We start from the raw sequence: 16392 nt of genomic DNA, 5'->3' as shown, positions 1-16392 counted from the left end.
GTCTTTCTTTCCCTTGCCGCTTCCTATAAATCTCCGTGCAATGGCTGGGATGAATTGATTATGAAAAAAAAAGTGTAATTGCTGCTGTTGGCAAGAATCCTATGAAAACTTCTCAGAAATCATGAAGTGAAAGTATTCCAGGAGGTGCTCAAACTGTAGCATTGCCAGTGTGATAAGTGGAAAATATTTTCACTTTAAAAGTTGTCAAACACTCATTCCCATTATCAGTAGCATATCTGTATTCAATAGTACAGATGTTGGATGGTTGAAAATAATTCTGAAGATACAATCTAAATTGGGAAAATAAGTCTATTGCCATACTGTTGTATTAACTTTTGTTTTTACATACCAAACCATTTTGGTTTACTTTATTCCTGGGAACACACTCAAGAATTTAGGTAAAACTATCTAGCAGTGCCTATCAACTTGATTTAAAATCATTGTCTGCACTTCATCTTCTTCCCTAATAAGCTCCCATGTCCACATTAATAATGCAAGTTATATATGAAATTAGCACTGTGTAATTAAGCTCCCTTTTTGGAGACTGCACTGCTATTAGTGGCAAAAGGGTAACATTATAGCAAGACAAATTGTATAGTCAGTTTCCAACTAAAGTGTTGATATAGGACTTTATAATGTAATGCTTTATTTTCATTGTCATTAATACATGTGGAGTTCAATTACCTGCAGTTCAGCAAATTCAGCTAAAGACTACACATTCCAAACCACACATTCAACAACATAGCAGATCAATTCATAAGTCAAACATGCAGTAAGGCAGATTTTCCAATTTTAATAGTCATATTAGCACTTGGAACCAGAGTCTAGTTTACATGTAAAAAAAACTGTTACACAAGTTAATATTTGCTGTGTAACTACTAAAATAACTATAGGGAAAGTAGTTGTGCATTTGCTGCCTATCAACTCATCTGAATACCCACCACTGAAACTACCATTGCAGCTATTACCTGCATTTCTGTTGTCCTTTAATGCAGCTTAGTATCTCCAGATGGTTCACAGGACAGTTACCTAATAAATTTTGAAATTGACACACCTAAATCAGATGTTCGGGCCAATTACCAAATGGGTAGGATTCAAGAACTGGAGTTGGAGAGATTTAGCTTGGGAGGTAAAACACCATGATGAACAGAGAAGCATTAACTTTGAGGATGATCAAGAACAATGCCAGTTACTCCATTTATATGGTAGCTTAAGCAAAGCAAACTTCTCCCACAACATTTCACCGTATCATACAAAGAAAATAGACAATGATCTATTAGGGCAAATAACAAAAGGATTGGTCAGAGGTAATGGTTCAAACAACATTTTAAAGGATGACAGAGATGGAGACGTTTACATAGAAGCATTGGAAATAAGCACTAGATTTAATACGATCATGGCTGTTCGTCTACCTCGTATCATATTCCTGACCTTCCCCAAAACCCTTTCTTATCTTTTGTGCCGAGAAATTTATCTACCTCCTTCTTAAATATATTCAGCAAGCTGGTTTCCACTACCTTCTGTAGCTGAGAATTTCACACGTTCATTTTCCACTGCTCAATCCTACATGTTTTAACCCATAAGCTGAGACTGTGAAGCTTCAGTCAAGAAGTCCTAACCAGTCCTCTCTGCATTCAGTCTGTCTGGCTGGGTCAGAATTTCAATGAGGTCTCCTCTCATTCTTCTAAACTATGGTGAATATAGACCCAGTTAATCCAAATCTTCCTCCCACACCGCAGTCCTGCCATCCCAGGAATCAGTCTGGTGAACCTGTGTGGCACTCCCTCTGTGCCAAGTATATCTTATTTTAAGCAAGGAGATCAAAACTACATACAATATTCCAGGTATGGTCTCAAAATCCTGTGTAATTCCAGCAAGACATCCTTGCTCCTGTACTCAAAATTGCTTCAGTGAAGGCAAACATACCATTTGCTTTCTTAATTGCTTGCTACACCTGCATGTTTGCTTTCAGTGACTGGTGTATCAGGACATCCAGATTCCTTTGTACTTCAGTATTTCTCAACCTATTACTATTTAAAATAAAATGCTGCCTTCCTGTTATTTCATCCCAGAGTGGTTAACTTCACATTTATCCATGTTGCACCACACTTGCCAAGTCTTTGCTCTCTCACTCAACTTGAGGCCCAAACACAGATCCCTGCAGTGCCCAACTAGGAAGCAGGTTTCATTTCTTAGGGGGTTTGTAAAGGAAGGCACAACCACCAATGAGCACTTATATTTGGGGATGATCAAGCCAAGAAGCCAAAACTGGAGGAGCACAGCCATCTCAAGAGATTATAGTAGGTGAAAGAGAATACAGTGAGACCATGCAATGTTTTCAAAACAAAGATAAGATTTTTAAGACTGAAGCATGGCATAATCTAGACCCTACATAGGTGAGCAAGCACGTGGAATGTGTAGTATCAAGGTACAGGCAGCAGTGTTTTTGCGGGTCTCAGTTTTACGAATGTGGGCAGGTAGCTAGCGTTGGTTTGAAATAATCATCTGCAGATGTGGAATTGGCTTTCAGCAGATGAGCTGAGGCAGGAGCAGAGTTGAGCAATGTTAAAGTGGTAGAAATATGTGGTAGTAGTGATGGCATAGATATACAAGGTCTGAAACTGAATTCGAGGTCAAACACAACACCTTGTTGTAAACTGGGTCACTTTCGGATTGTGACCAGGGTGAGGTATGGACTTGGTGATTAAAGGAGGAAGTTTGAGATAAGAACTAAAGGGGATGGATTTGGTCTTTCTGACAGAGAGGAAATGTCTCCTTGACCAGTGCTGCACATCAGACAAACAATTGGACAATTTAGGGAGGGTTCAAGTAATGGCAAAATAGTTGATAGTAGTATAAAAATAGTAGATGGTTGTTGTCAGCGTGCATATGAAAACTGAAACTGGGAGAAAGAGGGTGCCAAGGGGATATCCTTGGGAAACCAGCAGCAGAAGTGCAGCTGTGGAAAGAACAGCCTTTATTGGCAACTCGTTTTCTACAACTGGACAGGCAAGAACACAACTAGTGGAGTGTGCCCCATCTAACTAGATAGTGGGGGTGTTGGAAGAAGATGATGTGGTCAAATGGTGTCAAGAAGGAGGGAAAAATTACCTCAGAAACAAATTACTTAGGATCTCATTTGATCATAGATCTCCCAGTATTGAAATAGGACAGACATTTGGTCTGAGGATTCAAACAAGTTGCTGAGTAATGTGGAATGCAACATATTCAAATACTAAAGATGGGAAAGGAAAATTGAGTCATGGGCCAATAGTTTGCAAAGAAGGGAGGGTCAAGCCTTCTTTTTTTTTGAAAAGGAAAAGAAAGAGGAGTAATGGTGACAGAACTAAAGGCAAAGTGGATAAGACCTGAGAGCATTGTTGACAATATCAGCAACGCTGGGGGTGGTGGCAGGACAGGAAATCAGGTGGTCAGTACGTCAACAGAAATAAGGCCAAAGGATCAGGAGATGGATCACATGGACATCATGATTTTGCAAAGGACATGAAGGGAGGTAAAGAATGAAACACATTTGCAGCCAGTGCCGAGGTGGAAGCAGAGGCAGCATTAAAGACTTGGCCCAGTTACTGGAACAAAGAAGGAAATGACAAAGGCAGCTGATTGGATGATTTCAAAGTTAGTTCCAAAGTAGTTCCTAAGTTTCTCATTATTGGAGACGAGGCTGGAGGAGATGAGCAACAACAGTTCAAGAAGATGGATTACAGTAAGTAAACCAAGGTTATTCTTATAGCCCATGATGATCCTGAGAAGGAAAGCAGTGTTTGGCAAGTGAGGGCAGGCTTGATATGTAGTCACCGTTCACTGCCATATCCATTTGGGTCTGCCATTAGCAGGAGCAGATATGAGGGCCGTAACAGGGAAGGCAGGCAGCGTAATAGAAAGTAATAGTTTTAGGAGGTGGTGGAAGCAGATAAGATAGCAACATTTAAGAGGCATTTAGACAAGCACATGAACAGGCAGGGAATGGAGGCATATAAATCATTTGCAGGCAGATGGGATTAGTTTAAATTGGTATCATGGTTGGCACAGACATCACGGGTCAAAGGGCCTGTTCCTGCGCTGTGTTCTATGTTTTATTTGCACATTGAGGGGAGAGGGCAGACATGCTTAAGCAGATTGTCAGTGTAGGAATTTGTGGGAGATGAGAACCAAAGATTAAACTATTGATGTTTTTCTTTTAATTAAAATGCTGCTATTAGCAAATTGGAAGAGAAATTTTCTCAGTGTTTGTCACAGAAAGGAGGACAGTTGGGAGGCCCTGACTGTGATTGAAACTATGGGGTAGTGAGGCTACGAGAAGGCAAGATCAGGGGGCCGAAAACTTGAGGTGGTGAGAGATCAAGGGAGGAAAGGAGAGCGAGGACATAGTCCAAGTTAAACCTGGATGGGCAATGAGGCTGAGAGAAGAAAGGAGAAGGCACCTCTGAGATACAATTTCTATTATGCTTGGCGGATAACAAATATGTTAAATGCAACAAGAGGGATTGAACAGGGTAGAATCCCTGAAAAACCAAAACATTCCAGAGTAGCAGCAGGACAGACTAATGTGTGATGAGAGCCACACCAGCACAATGGCATCCTTGGTAAAGAAAGTGGTAAATGATGCAGGCAGGTATGGAAACCACATTGAGGAAGAAGGGTGCTATTACCTACAGTGCAGGTCACTATCAAGGTTACAATGTCATTGTAATCATTCACAATAATCTTTAGGTGCAAGGCCCTTTCACTCCCTCAGTTCAAGGTAAAGAGAGATAGGGAGAGAGGGCAAGGGTGGACGAGCAAGGGACACCGAGTGGTGTTAATGCTGATCAACAGGTTTAGCACCAAGGTGGGGTGAGCAGGATAGAAGGAGATGGGCAAGAATAGCTCCCAAGCAAGCTTTCTGGACAGGAAACTTAGGGAGAAGTAAGCTGTCACAGCAGCAATTGTAACTAAGTCTCAATGGACCCTTTGTAGAATGCCAAAAGGAACACCAGAGGGAAGTTGTGGTCTTGTCTAAGAGTTAGTCAATCCTGGGACAGTAGGTGAAAGTAAGAAGCCACAATCTTGAAGGGTTTTGATTTGAGGGTTTTGGTACAGCTGGAAGCACCTTAGAGTGGTGTGTAGAAAGGGGACATTATGACAGGGGAATTGGAAATGTAAAAGCAGAACTAGAGGTAATGATCTCTGGATTACTACTGGAGTCACATCCATATTGGCATTTGATGAAGATTAGAGCATCCAATATACAGCTCAAAGACTGATGTGGTGAAGCGACTTTAAAATTGAACTTTACATTTCCGTTTGAGAATGAGAAATAGGTTTGAAACTTGTGTCTTAGACTTGCAGAAATAGAGCTAACTGGATTGAAATGGAAAAATAGATTAAAAGGTAAGAGGACAGATAACCATGGCTGACATGAAATTCTCAAAGATCTATTCCAATGAGAAACAAATTCGACAAGGAAGATCCATTTGTGGCTAACTCAGGAATTTAAGAATGATATCAAATTGAAAGAAAATGTATTAAATAATGTGAAGGGAAGTGGTAGGCCAGAAAATTGAGAAAAATATAGCTTATTAGCCTTTGCTGATTGCCAATTAATAGGGAGAAAATATATTAAGAGTAAACCAACAGGAAGTATAAAAATAGACAGTCAAGTTCTAAAGGTATACAAAATGGAAGAGAATAGCAAAGTAAACATTGACTTCTCAGAGGATAAGACTGGAGAGTTAATAATGAGAAATAAAGTATTTTATTTCTGGAGCAAATATCTTGTATCAGTCTTCATGGTAGGAGACTCGAGAAGCATCCCAATAACACCAGACAATTAAGGGGGGAAAATGGTGGAACTTAAGATCCAAGATTACCTGATTCTTTTATCACAAGAGGATCAGAGTACAACAGTCTTGGTGCAATTATATGAAGCCCAGGTGAGACCACAGTTGGTATATTTTGTATAGGTCTGGTCTCCCTACGCAAGGAAAGGTATACTTGAAATAGAGGCAATGCAGCAAAGATCGACCAGATTGATTCTTGGAAAAGCAAGGCTGCCATAAGAGAAGAGATTAACAAGATTGGTCCTATACTCTCTAGAGTTTAATGAATGAGAGATGATTTTCTTGATTTGTACAGAATTCTTTTGAGGGTTGACAAGGTTGATTCAAAATTGATGTTTCCCCTGGCTGAGCTGTTTAGAAACAGGTGTCACAGTCTCATAACAAGGGGGTTAGCCATTCAGGACAGGGATGGGAATAATTTCTTCACCCAGAGAATGGTGAATCTTTGTAATTCCCCACTGAAGAGGCCTGTAGAGGCTCAGTCACTCAGTATATTCAAGACTGGGATTGATTTTGTTTTTAGGCATTAAGAGAATCAAAAGATATGGATTACTGCAGCCAAGTGCTACTGAGGTAAAACATCAGCCATGATCTTAATCAGATGATGGAGCAGACATGAAGGGCTGGAATGGCCTTCTCCTGTGTCTATTTCTTTTGTGCTTATTACTACTGAGAAAAAGTACAAGGCATACTATCAGAACGAAAGGCTAACTGGATCTGATGGTCTATATCCTTGGAAAGGAAATGGTTACAGAGATGATGAATGCAGTGGTTGTGATCTTCCAAAATATCTTACATTCTGTACAGGTTCCAATGGATTAGAAAATTACAAACATAACTTTTATTCAAGAAGTGAGGAAGAAGAAAAAAAAACAAAACCATAGGCCAGTTAGCATGACATTGTCAATAATGGATTCCAGCATTTTCCCCAAAGTGGAAGCAGGGCATTTACAGAAAGATAATACAAGTAAAATCAATGTGGTTTAATGAAAGAAATCATCTGACAAATTTACCATAGATCTTTGAGGATATAAAAAGCAGGATGGATAATGGGTAACCAGTAGGTGTAGTACATTTATATTTCCGTAAGACATTTGATAAAATGCCACATTAAAGGTTGCTATACAAGACAAAACTGCGCGGCATTTGGGGTAATACATTGACACGAGTAGATTAACTAACCGACAGAAAAGACAGCGGTGCAGCTAGTAGAGAACCTGCCTGACAGTTTCAGTGATCCAAGTTCATTTCTGATCTGTCACTGTGTGGAGTTTACATGTTCTCCCTGTGGTTTCCCCCAGGTGTTCCAATTTCCTCACACATTGTAAATCACCCCTAGTGTGCAGGTGAGTGGTAGAATCTGTGGAGAGTTGATGGGAATGTGGGAATAAAATGGGATTAGTGTAGGTTTAGTGTAAGTGGGTACTTATGTATTTGGAATTCCATGATGTACGACTCTGACTCTGCAGAATAAATGGATCATTTTCAGGATGGCAACTTGTAACTAGAGGCTTATTGGCTGACATGAACGGGACCGAGTGTGTTGTGGTTAAATTCGCTGATGCCACAAAATTAGGTGAGAAAGCAATTTGTGAAGATGACACAAAGTCTGCAAAAGGGATACAGATTGGTTAAGGGAGTGGAGGGAAAAAAATCTGGAAAATGGAGTATACTGTAAGGAAATGTGAGGTTATCTACTTTGGTAGGAAGAATAGAAAATAAAAAGATTGTTTAAATGGAGAGAATCCACAGAATCCTGCTCAAACAAGATCTGGATGTCTTCAAACATAAACCACAGAAAGTTAGCATGCAGGTATTATAATTTAAAAACTGTTGGTGAGACCTTACCAGGAGGACAAACTACAGCTTTGTCTTATTTAAGGAGGGATATTCTTCAATGATAACAATTCAGAGGAGATTCCCAAGGTTGATTGCTGGGATGGAAAGGTTGTGCAGGGTGGACTTATACTCATTGGGAATTTGGAAGAACAAGAGGTGACCTTATTGGAACAAGATTCTGAGGGGGGCTTGACAAGGTAGATGGTGAGAAATTGTTTCCTCTCAGGGACAACCAGGGCACAGTCTCAAAATCAGAGTACAAGTTACTCAGAGGGTTAGAAGAGGTAGAGCTATACACAGGTGATGAGCAGGGGCATTGGGCCCCAATCTTTAAACACATTTAATGTGCCCCTCTAAAAGCAGTCAATTCCTGTGCTTGCTCATGACTAGAGATTATGGAAATACCTTAGAATTAGTGCAAGTGGGTATAATCACCTCAGTATGCTGGTGGCATGTCAAATATTGTTTATATAAAGCATGTTGTGCCACTGATTTGTTTTTGTGCAAGAAACAGGAAACTGAACTGTTTGTGTTCTGTTCCCCACAGAGCTGGGCATATGCTGCAAATCCTCCTGCACATTCTGCAAGGTGTTATCACTTGAATTGTTCTCATCTACAAGGGGTGCATTTCAAGTAACTAACCAAAAATAACCCCATCTCCTCCACTCACATTAAAAATCTCACCACTCTTTCTTGACCCAAGTTCCACTTGCAATAGAGCGAAGAGGCTGAGAGAAAAGAAACAAAAACGCATAACCTTGTGACCCAAGTTAAAGCCATTCGAGACAATTCTTAAAGGTGGAATGATCACTATCACAAAGTGGGATTCATTCTGAACGAAGCCGTCTTACATTAAACACAAGATCACTCAACTCAACATTGTCCAAATTTATGATAAAAATTAATTTGATTCTATTTAGTTTGCCAGTGGTGGGAAGAGAATATAGGATTATTGAAAGAAATTCTAGATTAACACAACTTGAGGGCAAGTTCAAACCTTCTGCGCAGCAGACATCAATGATAAAATTCACCAGTGCCTCCAGTGTACTTTCAGCCACCCAAGGTAGAACGTTTGAAGACCAAGACCTCAAGTCCAGCTCCATGCTCATGGTTTATCAAAAACAGTGATTCCCTCTCTCCTGTATGCATCACAGAGATGAACAGGAGGCACCTCAAAACATGCAGTACCACCAATCCTACCTCCGCAAAACCATCCAAAACAACTGGTATAATAAGCAAACCAACATCAGTATTGTCTCCCAGGCTAACCTCTTCATCTTCAATAGTTTGGTTACATTAAACCAATTCTAAACTGTGCAGGCCACATGGTCCACGTGCTTCTCACCTGAAACTTTACTCCATGTTCTGTTGCAGCAAGAGATTTCAGGAGGACAGAAGAAATGCTACAAGAGCTTCCCTAAAGCCCCCTTGAGAATTTGTAATCCCCTCACCAAATCATGGGAATCCCTGACCCAAAACCATTCAATCTGGCCAAGAAGCATGTGAAAGGCACCATGTTTTCCCCAAGAGGAGTGCATGGAGGCCAAACACAACAGAGGAGGAGCCTACAACAATCCAAAGAACTCACCCTGTTGAAGAAACTCAAAAAAAACTGCAGTATCAGGGAATTTAAAATAAAATATAGAAAATGTTGGAAACAGCTGGAAACGCTAAAAATGCTAGTCAGACATCATCAGTAGAAATAGCAAGCAAAGTTAATGTTTCAGCTCACGGACCCTTTATCAGAGTCTTCCAAGTCTGAAACATTAACTGTTTCACATTCCACAGATGCCATCTTGTCAAGTTTCATCAACCTTACCTGTGGGAAACTGTACAGATGCCTCATTAGTAACATCAGAACCCACAGAACTGCAGTAAAAGCAAGTTATTTTTGACCCCAAGGGGCTGACTAAAAATTACATTTTTGTAATGAATGATAGAGAAATGGGGAGCTATGTGGGAGGGAAGGGTTAGATAGATCTTAGAGCAGGATAAAATGTCGGCACAACATTATGGGCCGAAGGGCTGTAGTGTTCTATGTCCTATGTTTTTGCTCTATGCCAATCTTAAAAGTAGGATTAGCTGAGAACCACCATAACAATAATACCATGTTAACAAAGCCCCAAATGGAATGTTAAATCTAAAGCTCTGAAGTAAAGCCTTACAGGCAAGGAGATACTTATATTTTACATTAATAGAGATTGTCTTTGGTTTCAATTACACTGTAGTCCATACAAAGCATGATCTCATTCCACACAGATTATTACCCATTTTGTGCTGGTAACAATGTATGCCAGCTTCACTTGAAGGTTGTGCCGTTTCACTTTTCATTATGGATTATATTCAGATCATGAATTGTGCAGAAGACCAAGCTGAGCAAAATTATACACAGCAAGAGGTCCTAGAATGAGAATGTTGTCTTAAAGGAAGGAGAGAAAGTAGATTGGGCATAGATTTTAAAAGAGGATTCTTAATCTCGTTGAAACAAAATTGTTTGGCACACAAGAAGAAATTTGCTGAAAGTCAATTTCCCTTGTTTGGAGAGTCTGAAACCAGGAGTCAGCCAGGTCTCAGTTATGGAGACAGCTTTCTGCGACTTAAATGAAGAAAAAGTTGTTCATCTGGATGGTTTAAAATGTTCTACCCCAGTGTGTTGTGGCTGGTCGCTTGGAGAACATTGGAGGAGGAGATGAATAGACCTTTGGACACCAAGAGCATCAATAAATATGAGGGGCAAAAAATTCTTTTAAATAAAATTTAATTTTGATGAAAGATTATTGATCAGAAATGTTAGCTCTGTTTCTTTCTTCAGTGACACTGCATGACTTGCCGAGTATCTCCAGCATTTTCTGTTTTTATTTTAAAAATCTATCTTAGCCTTGAAATTTTCAATCAGCTGTTTACTCCCAACTATCCCCAAGGTCTGTGGTTACCGGGTTTCTCCTTCCATCCCTTCCCAATAACAGAATGGCACTTTTGTTACGGACTCAGTGAATGTCCCTTTTAGATAGAGTGTGTGTGTATTTGTGTGTGTGGAGTGCTTACGTCAATAGAAGATAAAGGATGTAATGACGTTGTTGAAGAAGTTAGAAGAAGGAGGAGAGACAGAGAGACAGAGAGAGAGACCAGCCTGCTAGTTTTCTCTATCGATGGATGAGAAACAATAACTGTGTCTGCCACTGAAATCCATGTATGGAAGTTGGAAGTAATCCGGTGGAGTTCACTTTGTTGCTGACCTGTAGAAGGAAACAGGTATTTGTGTGGACGACCACGATTCGGATGCTTTTCGGGGTGAGGAAGTCACTACCGAGTAAACACTGAAGTGTCGCTGGGGTTCCATCGTGGAACATTTGGATTTCGTATTTACTCTCCCTATGTTCTCTACATCTACGTCTTATCTTCAGACAACGGTGGTTGTTGAAGAAGCCCTTGCTCACGTTTCACCTTATGGCTTGCGGAACTGAACTTTAAGAACCATTCCTGAACTTGGAGTTTGGGACTTTGTCACACACACACACACACACACACACACGAAGAGTTTAGTTTTGGGGTTAACGTTCAAGGTTTAACATTTTTGAATTCTAACATACTAACATTTTTACTTTTATTTTACGTATGATCATAAGTAGTGATTAATAAAATAGTTTTTAACACTGAATCATGCTCAGTGTGTTTCTTTTGTTGCTGGTTCGTGACACTTTTTTTTAAAAATCCAAGAAGGCCAAATTGCTGACTTTGATGCACTTGCAATGTTCTCATTTCTTTCAAAGTCCTGTGGTGGAAACCATCATGACCAGTGGATTTGTCTATCATCAAGTCTCAATATTTCCACCAGTACCTTTTCAAAAGTTCTATTAAATCCACAAAGTTCCTCCCTGTGACTTATTTTCAAGTTCCTTTGCACCATGGTTAGTTTATTGGGCTCACATTTTGGGCCCTCTCTGTACTTACATATAGTATTTATCTGTTTAAAAAGGACAGTCTCAAAGCGGATCAGAGCATAAAGTAGATGGGGCAAATTGCAAACAGAGAAGAGATGATTCCAATGTTACAAGTTATACGCCAGAGACCCAAAGGAAGACTGATAGAATTCCACGGAGTTATTTCTGCAGAGGATTTGAGAGGTGAGAGTACATATGGAACATTTTTTTTAAAAAAGGTGGGAATTCAAACCTTGCTTTTCACAATCAAACTTATAAAATTAGAACAAGATTAGGAATAAAATGAGTATGGTGGCTTGAGATGGGAGCACAGGCCACACATAAATCCTCCAGGAGGCAAAGCAATAAAATGCTTGCATTAAGTAGCACTTTAAGGAGGTAAAAGAAAGGTTTAGCTTCAACGGAGAACAATTAACATTTTTCATTCATTTTCGAGATGAATGTGCACGAAGTGAAAGCTGCAATTAAATACAAGTCGAAATTACTCTACTGTTACAGTTTAAGATAATGGCTTCCATACTCGAATCTAAATTGTGATACTAAGGAATAACCAATCTTAAAGTTTCTTTCGCAACACTGAAGAGCGACAAAAAGCCTACTCGTTGTATTTCCCAGAGGTCCAGGGCTGGAAACCTTCCTTAGAGTCAAGATATCATTTTATCCAGACAGCGGAATAGGATCAGGAACTCTCACCTTCTCTTGAAGAATTTATCCTTTCGTTTTTCCCAAGACTTCTAACTCCTTACTTAGGATATCCTCGCCGCGTCGCGGTGGGTGACATTTATAAATTACTTCTCGCGTTTATCTGCCTGTTTCAAAGGCTTCAAGTAATATTGTCTGAACGTTCCTAATCAAAAGTGAGAGGCAGACTGACCAGACGGTTAAGAGTCGAACACAAAGTGGACGCAACAACGAGGCAAGGACAATGAAGGGTCGTGGGGGCCGCGGAGTCCGTATTCGCTTCCTGCCTTCCACATGCACGCTGTTAAATCTCACAGCTGGGCGTCAACCCAAACCAAGTTCTCAGCGCTTGTAAATAATACACCGCTAATTATGCGTGAGTGTTTCATCCTTTTCTCTTCGCTGTTCTTTTTGTTCTTGCAGTATCGGAGCCTTTCACAATTGAAGTCGCTGGTGACCACCCTCTTTTGAGATTGTCGAGCACGTCTCCTGCTATTGTACACCGCCTCCAACTTTTTGCCTCCTTGCATTTGGAAAGGAACGTTATAAATTGATCTTTGCAGCGTTTCTTTTTAGGGCCGATGAATTTGCGATGGTGCTTCTCGTTCTGGAGAAAAGTTGCACGTTTAACCGGCTCTGTCTCTTTAAGATTTCTGACTCGCGTGCATCCTGCAGGAACCCTGGGAGTTGTTGCAGCTTCTTATAAATTCCTCGGGTCAATTACAGTTCAGTAAATTACTAGTGCATTTCAGGCTACAGATTGAAATGATTCACATAATTATCTTTAATTAAAAAAAGGTTTGATTTGCATCTTGTCTCAGCGAACTTTGTGAAAATAAATTGCTGTGTTGCCGGCAAAAACGTAATTCACTGAAACAACGACTTGGCATTTCGAAAAACCACATCACCCTGAATGCTGAAAATGTGAAATAAAAAGAGTAAATAATGGGAGATATTCAGAGCGGGCAGCATCAATGCAAAGAAACGGGGGTTAACATCTTGGGTCGGTAATCGTTCATTAGAACTGCAATAGTCAGAGATAAAACCGTTTCATAATGCAAGAAATGGGAGAACAGAAGAAAAGATTTATGGAAGAGTGGGAAGTAGAAGTGATTAATGACAGGTGGGGCGAACAGAGGAGGTAAATGCAAAATAATTGAATTAAATTGGTAAGGAATTCTGGAAATCCGAAAATACTGAATATCGGAAACTGTTGAACTCAGTGTTAGGCCCTGAAGGCGTGGTGTGCCTAATCAGAAGATAATGAAAGCTCCAGGATCCGCGCTTTAAGTTTCATTGGAACAACGAAAGAGCCGAAAACAGCGAGATCGGAGAGGAAAGAGAGCGGCAGACAATTGGAAATTCGGTATCTGAAAATCAAAATCTGCGGATGCTGGAAATCCGAAATAAAGTCAGAAAAAGCTGGAAACACTCACCAAAGATGCTGTCTGATCTGCTAGGAGAAACAGTTAACGTTTCGAGTCATATGTCTGGTGAAGTGGCTTCGACCCGAAACATTATCTGTTTCTCTTTCCACGAATGCTTCCTGACCCGTGGAGTGTATCTACCATTTTCTGCTTTAATAGGAAGTTTAGGGTGTGTTCCACGAAGCATCGACACAAGTGCCCATCATCGGAAGATTCAATGAGAACATAAATCGTGGAGTTCTTGTGTTTAAAAAAAAAGTTGTTTAAAAAACTCGCAGGATGTATAAAGTATCCAGTATTTGCATAATTCATATCCACAGATCACAAAAAAATAGACCATCTTGTAAAGCGAATCTGCAAAAATGATTCTGAGTGCATTTTCATGTGGATTTTAAGGTGTCCCAAAGTACTTTAATTTTGATGCGCCCTCGCCGTTGTAATGTAGGAAATCCAATGGCCAATTTATGCGCCCACAAGCTGCAAATTGCTAACTTTCTCCCTTTAGAAGTGTCAGTTGAGGAATAAAGTTTGGCCAGGGCACTGGAGTCAACTCGCCTCCTCTTCTTCAAAATAGAACCACGAGTTCTTTTAAACGACTGAGAGCAGCCTGGGCCACAGTTTAATGTCTCAACCAAACGAGAGAACCTCCAACTGTAGAGACTCTCTCAATACTGTACTAGCCTGCAGGTCTCTGTGATTTAAACCCAGAACCCTCTGATATATTGGTAAGATCGCTAGGACTGCTAGCTGTCAATCACTTTGGGGTTGCCTGTGGATCTGGAAAATGCTACAGAAATGCAAGAGTCTATTCATAAAACTTTGTTGTGGCCTGTGAGAGACACGTGATAAATGCAAAAATATAATGTTATAGATTAGCTAATTTCCCAAGACACTGTCCACAATGAACTACGTAATCACTTATTAGAAAATAGTGCTGTTATTAATACAAAAGTTTACGGTATAGAAAGTAGTGACAATAAAAGAACTCTTTAAAAGATTGATATATTACAATTAATTGGAGAAAAGGGTTCATTTTACCCATTCAATTTGCAGTTAATTTTAGGACCACTGAATATATTGATGATAAACATTTGGATAATTTAAGAATTAGCTATAAAATTTGAATTAATCCCATTAAAACATTGTAAAGTTTATAAAAAAGATCAGAATATTTCATCTGAGGATCAAAAATGACACCAAGGTTCTGAATAGATTGACTTGCAAAAGGGCACTAGATAGATGGTTGAAACAGTTTTTCAAAAACAAAACGTAGGATTATAGTCTAAGCATAGGGTACAGGAAGTCAACCTGACTCAATCACTCCCCAATCAACCCAGCATACTGGAAAAGCAAGAAAAGATGCTAGAAATCGTAGATAAAAGCAAAAAAAGCTGCTGTAAACATTCAGCAACTTGAGCAGCATCTCTCAAGAGAGAGTTCAAGCTGATGATTCTTTATCAGAACTAAGATCTCCAGTGATAATGAATTCAGATGAAAGCTCATTAACTTGAAACATAACACTGAGGAGAGAAAAGCTGTCGCTGCCTGACTTGCTGAGTTTTTCCCAGCATGTTCTGTTTTTATTTGAACCAACTTACTCCATCAGTTAAATGGCTCCTCTTGTGTTGTCATCCAATGATTCTATTAACAGTGGAAATTTATTGAGTTTCTAGGTATGAGAATAGCTGCAGACAAACAATTTGAAAGGTTTCTTTCTCTGCCAGCTATGGATCCTTTATGAAATACTAATCCCCAACCAAACATAACCTTAAAGCAGAAAACCATTCTAAGTTGCCACCAGTCATCAGTGATTGATACATACTTCCCCATTGTATGTTTCCCAGATACAACTCTAAAGAAAGTATGTCTAGGGTGTATGGAGGGAAGAACAAAAACTTTGTTTTGCAGCTGCTATTGTTGGAGTGGACCTGGAAGTATTTGAATCTGGCACTAACTGGCTGCTCCCTAATAGTAACGTCACTGCAATTAGAAAGTCAAGGGGAGCAGGCAGATGGGAACACCAGCACTTTCTGCCACAAATACCATCCAGACTTTGATATTTATGGGTCAACACTTCAGGATTAAATCTTGGAACTTCTCATCCAAAAGCACTGCAAGAGTACATTCGCCATATGATAAAGCTGTCTGCAGTTTGATGGAAAACTAACACATACACTATTGCCCATTTTTCATGGTTATTCGTTTGCATTGTTGGATTTTATTTTCTCTGCTTCCCTAGTTTGTTTTCAGTTTCACCATCACATTTCAGAAACATTTCATTTCATTACCATTGTGAATATGTTGTGATTCACCACGACCTCGTGCAGACCTATTAGAAATGGGCAAAGTCACTGGTCCTGCCATCAGTGCACATATTCCAAATTCATTGTAAGGTGGCATTGATGACTGCTAGGTAGACTCAGAGCAAGAGCTTGAACAAGGAATCTGAACCCAGCTCCACCCAGCCATCGCTTTTGGCATTTCCAAAGAAATTTGAAGATCAAAATGCTGCAGATGCTAGAAATCTGAAGTAAAAACCTAAAAAAGTGTTGGGAGTGCTTGACGGGTTGTGGAGTAGGAACTTTACCTGGTTTCCTCCTTCCCTGAGTTATTGTCAAAACCTCAAGTACTGTTCTGCTGGAGGATTGATTCTAGGAACAATGA

General features: G+C 39.9%; 1 protein-coding gene across 4 annotated transcripts in view; it reads right to left on the bottom strand.

The window, feature by feature from the left end:
• tmem200b (transmembrane protein 200B) overlaps window positions 1-13853 on the bottom strand; it is a 70156-nt gene extending 56303 nt beyond the window's left edge. For 2 of the 4 annotated variants that reach the window (XM_052036194.1, XM_052036190.1), the window contains exons 1-2: window positions 13738-13821; window positions 12314-13217 (exon numbers count right to left, since the gene is read on the bottom strand). The gene's annotated coding sequence lies outside the window, so the exon portion shown is untranslated. Of the gene's footprint in view, window positions 1-8349; window positions 8402-12313; window positions 13218-13737 lie in introns of those variants that run through there. The other 2 variants (XM_052036193.1, XM_052036191.1) reach the window with 2 other exon arrangements.
• Window positions 13854-16392: the final 2539 nt, after the last annotated feature.

This window comes from Pristis pectinata, chromosome 22, assembly GCF_009764475.1.
Source record: "Pristis pectinata isolate sPriPec2 chromosome 22, sPriPec2.1.pri, whole genome shotgun sequence".
NCBI classification, from domain to species: domain Eukaryota; kingdom Metazoa; phylum Chordata; class Chondrichthyes; order Rhinopristiformes; family Pristidae; genus Pristis; species Pristis pectinata.
The sequence above is the reverse complement of the archived record's forward strand: the minus strand, read 5'-3'. Positions and strand labels throughout refer to the sequence as shown.